General features: G+C 45.6%; 1 long non-coding RNA gene across 2 annotated transcripts; it reads right to left on the bottom strand.

Moving 5' to 3' along the window:
* Nucleotides 1-202: 202 nt before the first annotated feature.
* Nucleotides 203-6,677, bottom strand: LOC122451079. 2 transcript variants are annotated; one of them, XR_006272306.1, is made up of 3 exons: nt 4,474-6,677; nt 3,036-3,240; nt 203-968 (listed from the first exon to the last, which is right to left on the bottom strand). It is a non-coding gene; the product is annotated as an uncharacterized LOC122451079 (long non-coding RNA). The 2 variants fall into 2 exon arrangements; XR_006272305.1 differs by lacking the exon at nt 4,474-6,677 and adding an exon at nt 4,037-4,302.
* Between the last annotated feature and the right edge of the window lie 1,327 nt (nt 6,678-8,004).

Below are 8,004 nucleotides of genomic sequence, written 5' to 3'. Positions count from 1 at the left end.
TATGGCTAATATACCATTCTAGTGGAAGATGTTAATAACAGGGAAAGCTGGGTGAGGGGGTATATGGGAACTCAATACTATTGTCACGTTCTGCAAATCTCAAATGATTCTAAATTTAAAGATTTATGGGAAATATATGGATCTTAAACAAAGACTAACTGGGACTTCCCTGGTTGTCCGGTGGTTAATACTCTGCGCTTCCACTGCAGGGGCACGGATTTGATCCCTGCCGTGAAAGTTCCACCTGTTGTACAGTGTGGCCAAATAAATGAATATATCAAGTGCACAATGAAAAACAGTGCTAGGCATTTATTGCTGGTGTTATCAGGGTAGGCGTGAGAGGAAGGCGCTATACAAGAATTTATACTACTTTCCTGTGAGTCAAGTGGGAGTCAGTCAGTTTTGGTTGAAGTAACACAGAAAAGAGCTCTTATATTCCCGTCACAAATATGTGGCCCCTCCAGGGTCTGGCTGGTTCTGGATAAACATGTTTTCCATACCACCGTCTTCACAATCTTTGCTCTCTGAGGCTAATAACTCTGTTAGCAGCTCTTTGGTTGTTCCTTGAGCCAGAATATCCACTACATCAGCTAGCTTCTTTTCGGAATCCAGAAAAGAGTGGGAGATTGGAAGTCAGAGTGAGTACCTTTGAGTGTCACCTGATCGCCATGCTCTTTGACTTGACCTTTCTCATTCCTTACTTCTTTAGCCACGTACTGATGATAATGATGGTCCCAGGGTAGTACAAGCTTAAACGGTGGAAGGTATGTGAAAGCATTCTGTGACCTAGAAAGGGCTGCGATGTTTTATTTTAGAATGTGCTTCTCTTCTGGGAGACTAGGACTTCCTGTGTCTCATCCTCTTTTAAGCAGCGCTCTGGTTTATTCACTGAATTCAGCTCCATGGACATTTGTGAAGAATCATTAACACGTCAGGCATGTGAGTGCCTCACCTGGGTAATGACGTCTCTGAAAAAGTAAGAAGTGGAGAAACAGGTTTGTCAGAATCTCCATGGCTTGGAAGAGTTGCATGTGGTTGGATGGACAAGCTGCTTGGGTGGGGATTATAACCCACAAGAGGCATTTGTGAGTCCTGATGCCTTTGGTTGCTGGACATTGAAAAGCCGAATCAAAATGGTCTAGATAAGCTATTGGCTTACCTAACTGGGAGGTCCAGGGCAAGGAGGTCTTCAGGGTTCCATGATACAGTGGTTTAACCATGGCATCAAGGATACAATTTTTCCTTTTTCTGTTATCTGTAGTGACGGCTTCATCCTGTAACTAGCTCCTTTCAGGATATGGGATGGCTGCCAGCAGCAAGTGGAGTTCCTAGCTTCCTTGTTGGTGATAAGGTAGGATGGGGAGGGCACTCACACCTCGTGACCTTGGCCATCCTATCTTAATTAGCCACCCCCCACCTCTCGTCTCTCTGCATTCTTCCTTTCACAGTTCGAACTATTATTTATTTTGCTTATTATGTATTTATATGTTTACTCATTTATAGTTGGCTCCCCCTCTGGAATATCAGCTTCATGGGGTCATGGATTTCATCTTGTTCACACTGGTCCTTGACCCACCTTCTAAGCAGAGTGGGGCTCCTCCTTGACCCACAAGAGAGAGGCTGAGCCTGCAAAGGGGGTCCCTCTTTCCTGCCTCCTTCCTAAGTCCACAGTGCTTCTTGCCCGGGTCCTGACCACTTGGTGGATGTCAGGATGTTACTGGGATAAGAGGATCACAGGTGTCACTTTGAAGAGGGCTTTCCAAATAAAGGCATCTTGAGTTGGTTTAGTCTGGTTAGAAAAACAGAACTGTTGACCAGAGAAATCTGGGAAAGTTGGGAAGACAAGGTTGATGGACAAATTGTCCCTGAAGTGAGAAGGGCAGCAAGGTCAAATGGGTGAAAACCAAAGTGACATAAGATGAACAGGTTCAGACCAAGTCAGAGCAGTGGATGGGCCATGGTAGGGCTTCTCTCCCGCAAACCTCTGTCTACATTCCTGAGCATATTAACTGCACTTTCACATGGAGATGCTCCAAGGGTCCTATGAAAGATTAATAGTTCTTCACAGTTTAAGAGCATTTCATAACTTACAAGACATATTCCCAGACATTATCTCACTTCATTGTCACAGCTGTTCTGTGCGGTTGGCTTGATCACTCCTCTTTTGCAAGCAAAGAAACCAAACCTCAGAGCAACTTTCCAAAAGCCATGCAGTTCAGAAGAGGAGAAAACTGGGTACAGACATTTTCCTTCAAGTCTTGAGTTCATGCTGCCTCAGTGCAGTTGAAGAAAAATGGGCTAATGATTTCCTAATGAAAACGCATCCTTAGGCCTAGGCTTTTTGTATTTTGCATTATTTGTCATTCCATTTAGAATTGAGTTGCTCTGTACTTTTATATACATATGTAATTTTACATAACAGAAAAGTTTAAAAAATTTAAAGGATGGGGTTGAGTGGCTTGGCCAGCCCCCAGCAGAGAGAACCAAGGGAAGGTCAGGCCCCAAGGAAGTCATGTGCTGAAGGGTTTGGGCTTCAGTGCTTTAAGATTTGACTTTTAAAAAAGAAAAGAGAAAAGAACATTTGGGAATAAGAAATAAGAAAAATCACGTGCATGCACAAGCAGCTAAAAAAAAAAAACCACAAAGGGATGAGTTGTTCCCTCCGGGTTTTATATTCTCTTGCCAGATCATTTAATTATGTTTCTATTCTTTTTTTCCCAAATTTAATTTTCCCCCAGACTTAAATAAGGAGCAGCTGATGCTTCATAGAAGACTTTGTGGAGCAGCCTTTCAGGAGGTGTTATTTGCAGGTCCTGGCTTGATGTCCATTTCACAGTATGATCTTGGGTTATTATTTCCCTCCTAAGAGGTTCACTTTCTTCGACTGTAACCTAGGAATAATACTGTTTACCACCAAATGACCTCCCAAGAAAACTGAAAAAGAAGGCAGGGTGATAGCCATTGAAGGCACTTGAAAATTTTCCAAAGTAGAATGTCTTAAACTGAGAGACGTTATTATTATTCTTTGGACTCACCTGAGTTTGTGGGCTACTACAGTCTGGGACTCTGGCAGCCCCTGCTGCACTGGAATTAAAGTTGAAAGGACTTTAGTGGTCAAGCTGCCTGGGATCTCAGAGTTTCTGAAGCTGGATGTCTTCTGGTTGATTTGGTTGGTTGGACACAGATTTCACCCCAGGAGGTATTATTTATTTGCACAGATGATTCAGGAAGCAGAGTGTCCTGAGAAAGAGATGTGGTCAGTCCTTGATTATCCATGCTAAGGGGCAGATCATAATCTCAAAGAATAGGTCATCTCAAGGAGTGGGATTATTTTCTACCCTGCTGGCATTCAGGATTTTAGTTCTTTGACTATTGATCATACCCATGCCCCTTGCATTGGAAGTCTTAATCACTGGACCACCAGGGAAGTTCCAGGGAGTGGGATCATTTTAATTCAACATTGCAATAATATAATTTTTTTTTAAATCTCCTTAATTTTGTTGCTCAGGCTTAACTTTGTAAAATGGAAGAGGGTTGACCAAGATAGATTTTGGGTGGAGGGAGGAAGGTCAGGTGGGGTTACTAAGCCTGGCTCAAGACTTTTCTTTGCTTTCACTTTCAAAGGCTTCAGGACAGGTGCTGTTGGCTTATCTTGTAACAGGAGGGAAAGGGGCAGGGCAAAGCTTTTCAAACAATGACATAACCCAAGGACACAACATAAAGCGATCAGAATCAAATGGGTCCAAGATGGCAGACAGGTTGACTTTGATTAGACCTTGATCCTCAATCAGCAAGCTAAATACACACCCAGTGGCCATGATAGTTTCAAGGCACTGTCAAAAGACCAAAGAGTGGGTGGTGGCCCAATTCCTGGAAATCTCCACCTCTTCTCCAAAACAGATGGAATAATCCTCCCACTCATTAGCATATGAAATTACCCAGCCTATAAAAACTAACCATGCCACATTTCACTCACTGTCTGCGATTGCCCACACTCTGTCTATGGAGTATGCCTTTCTCTGAATCCACTTCTTACCAATCACTTTGTCTCTTGTTGAATTCTTTCTGTGATGAGACATCAAGGATCTGAGCTTCATTAGGTCCTGAAACCATGTACTGGGGGTTTTGGCTGGGTTTGAGTCCCAGACACATGGGTTCAAGTCCCAAGCAGGGTTTTGACCAGGTTCAAGTCCCAGCCACATGGGTTCGAGTCCCAAACTGGGCTTTGGCTGGGTTTGAGTCCCAGCACATGGGTCCCAATCTGTGGTAAATGGTTTCACTCTTAAAGCCTGGTTTCCCAGTTTCTTCTCAAGAAGATGTTCTTTCAACACATGCTCCCTTCAGTGCCATTGACCTTCAGTACTTCATTTAATCATTCATTCATTTGCTTATTCAACATACGCTCCAAGTAGCTCCTATGTGTGGAGTACTTCTTAAGGATCAGGTATACAAAGATTAGAAAGCATCCTTTACCTTGAGGTCTGTTGTGGGAAACAGATGAGTTCCATATGGTGTGATTAATAGCTGTCATAGTGGAATGCCTTTGGTGACTGAAGAAGGAGACCTTTCTAAACCCAGTGGAGTCAGTAAAGTCTTCCAGGAGGAGTTAACACTTGGACTTGAAGCCTCAGTAGGAATTTTTCATGTGGATGGATAAAAGTGACGGTGGAGTGAGGGAAAGTATTCCAAGAGGAGGGCACAGCATGTACAAAGGCATGCAGGCGTGAGTCTGATTGGCCGGAGGGTACCTGTGGATTGGCAGTAGAGGAGTCAGAGGTAGGCAAGTAGGTTCCAGATCCAGCACCGGGCTTCTCCTGAAGGACATGGGGAACCACTTCGGGGATCAAGTCATTCTCATTTTAGAAAGAATGCTCTGGCAGGACAGTAGAGACCAGAATAGAGACATGTGAGATTGAAGGAGCAGGGTGGATGACAGAGAGACCTGTTGGGAGTGCTTGAAACAGGAGGGAAGGGGACAGGGCATGTCTGTAAAAGAATGACATAGCCCGAGGACGTGACATAAACTGATGGGAACCAGATAGGTCCAAGATGGTGGATGAGTCTACCTCTGCTAGGCCTTGAGCCTCAGTGTGTGCTCGTCGTAGCACATCAGCGAGCTAACGACACACTCATGGGCACCATGACAGTTCCAAGGCTGACCGTAAAGGCAAAAAGTGGTGGCAGCCCAGTCCCTGGAAGTCTCTGCCCCTTCCCTGTGACTCCGATGGTAAAGAATTGCCTGCAATGCAGAAGACCCAGGTTTGATCCCTGAGTCGGGAAGATCCCCTGGAGGAGGGCATGGCAACCCAGTCCAGTATTCTTGCTTGGAGAATTCCATGGACAGAGGAGCCTGGTGGGCTACAGTCCATGGAGTCACAAAGAGTTGGGTATGACTGAGCCACTAGCACTTTCACACTTTCCCCAAACAGTGGGAATAACCCTCCCACTCCTTAACCTATGGAATTACCCAGCCCTACAAAAACTGACAACCCCACACCCTGCTGCTCTCAGTCTCTGAGATGGCCCGCACTCTGTCTGTGGAGTGTGTTTCACTCCAAATAAACCCACTTCTTACCTATCACTTTCTCTTACTGGATTCTTTCTGTGATGAGACATCAAGAACCTGAGTGTCATTAAGTTCTGAGACGGGGTGTGATCTCAGTTAAAAGACTGTCGGTTCAAGTCCCAGTGTGGGTTTTGCCTGGATTCGAGTCCTAGCCCATGGGTTCAAGTTCCAGTCAGAGGTTCATGGTTTCACTTTCACAGTGAATGAGTTGAGAATGGATAAAGGCCACCACTCAGCAGGTGTGGATGGAGGAGAGAGAGATCTGAGTGGAGGGTATGAGACCAAGGAGCTGGTGGAAGGTGGGGGACAGACGTGAGGGAGGGGAGTCTAGACTGACTCCCCGGTTGCTGGCTCAGGTGACTGTGATGACCAGCCTGCTGGCTTACATAGGAAACAGGGAGAGATCAGGTTTGGGAGGAAGATGATTCATTTTGCTTTGAAAAGACTGAGGTGAGTATGGGATATCCATGTGGAAATAGCCAGCATGCAAGACAACAGTGTGTTTGGGGCTAGAGACCCTCACTGTGGGCATCAGTGAGGTCACCCAGGATGAGTAGGGAGGGAGAGGAAGCAGGAGGACCAGAGAGGACCCCAGGTAACTGAGGGTTGTTCAGTTGCTAAACTGTGTCCAACTCTTTGTGACCCCATGGCCTGCAGCATGTTAGGCTCCTCTGTGGTCCACTCTCTACCAGAGTTTGCCCAATTCGGGTCTTTTGAGTTGGTGATGCCATCGAACCATCTCCTCAGGAAACTGATGTTTTAAGTGAAGTAGAGCAGGACAATCCAGGAAAGAAGACTGAGGAAGAGAAGTCAGAAGCGCAGTGGGGAAGCGGGAGGCAGCATGTTAAGGAGGCCAGGGCAGACTTCAGAAGAGACAGCAGACAGAGCTGTCAGGTTCCCAGGGAGAGTAAGTCTGAGAGAAGCCAAAAATAAGGGGCCTGGTTGGCAGAGCAAGGCCTGTAACATAGCTGACAGGCTTGAGGAACAGCCTTAGCGAGGAGGAGGGCTGCCCTTCACTGACGGGAGAGATGGAAAGAGCTGGGAAGGAGAATCTCCTTGTTCTAGTTCCTCAGGTCAGTTCAGTCCAGTCGCTCAGTCGTATCTGGCTCTTTGTGACCCCATGGACTGCAGCACGCCAGGCTTCCCTGTCCATCACCAACTCCTGGAGTTTGCCCAAACTCATGTCCATCGAGTCGGTGATGCCATCCAACCATCTCATCCTCTGTCATCCCCTTCTCCTCCCACCTTCAATCTTTCCTAGCCTCAGGGCCTTTTCAAATTAGTCAGCTCTTCACATCAGGTGGCCAAAATACTGGAGTTTCAGCTTCAGCATCAGAATTTCCAATGAAAATTCAGGACTGATTTCCTTTAGGATGGACTGGTTGGATCTCCTTGCAGTCCAAGGGACTCTCAAGAGTCTTCTCCAACACCACCGTTCAAAAGCATCAATTTTTCAGCACTCAGCTTTCTTTATAGTCAAACTCTCACATCCATACATGACTACTGGGAAAACCATAACTTTGACTAGAAGGACCTTTGTTGGTTAAAGTAATGTCTCTGCTTTTTCATGTGCAGTCTAGGTTGGTCATAGCTTTTCTTCCATGGAGCAAGCATCTTTTAATTTCATGGCTGCAGTCACCATCTGCAGTGATTTTCGAGCATCCAAAAAAATAAAGTCTGTCACTGTTTCCATTGTTTCCTATCTATTTGCCAGGAAGTGATGGGACCAGATGCCATGATCTTAGATTTCTGAATGTTGAGTTTTAAGCCAACTTTTTCACTCTCCTCTTTCACTTTCCTCAAGAGGCTCTTTAGTTCGTCTTTGCTTTCTGCCATAAGGGTGATGTTCCTAGCCAGGAGCTAGTTCACCTTCTCCAGGGCACCTCTGATGAGGAAGAACCGTTGGGAATGGAATTCACTGCCTACTGATTGTCAGGTCCTATGTTAGACATTTCATGCAAATAATCTCACCATAGCCCTAGGAGGGGACAGCATAATCTCCCCCTTTCAAACAGAGGATGTCAAGGCTTAGTCGAGTCACTTATTCCTCTCTTTTCCACTGGCCAGGTCACAGCCGCCAAAGCAGATCTGTGAAGAGCCAGCCTTTTGTCTCTCACTGGCTCAAGTTTCTAAAGCTGATAAGGAAAAAAGATAGGCTTGGGCCAGACACAGGGTAGATTTCCACCACTGAGGCCACCACAAGAGCAAGTTAAATCAATGGGCAGAAGACAGATAAGACACTGCACAAAGCAGCTTTCTTTTTCAGGAGCAAAGATCAGCTAGGGAGGTGTGGAGGTGGGAGCAGGCAGGAGAGGAAATCTGCAAATCTCCCTCCTAAACAATCAGACAGTTCAAAGCTGCTTGCGAGGAAATACACAGGCCCACTTTTTATTTCTAAGATCAGTGCTCATTTTTAAATTAATAGTTTTACAGTGTTT

Source organism: Cervus canadensis, chromosome 1, assembly GCF_019320065.1.
Source record: "Cervus canadensis isolate Bull #8, Minnesota chromosome 1, ASM1932006v1, whole genome shotgun sequence".
NCBI classification, from domain to species: domain Eukaryota; kingdom Metazoa; phylum Chordata; class Mammalia; order Artiodactyla; family Cervidae; genus Cervus; species Cervus canadensis.
This window is presented reverse-complemented; position numbering and strand designations above follow the sequence as displayed.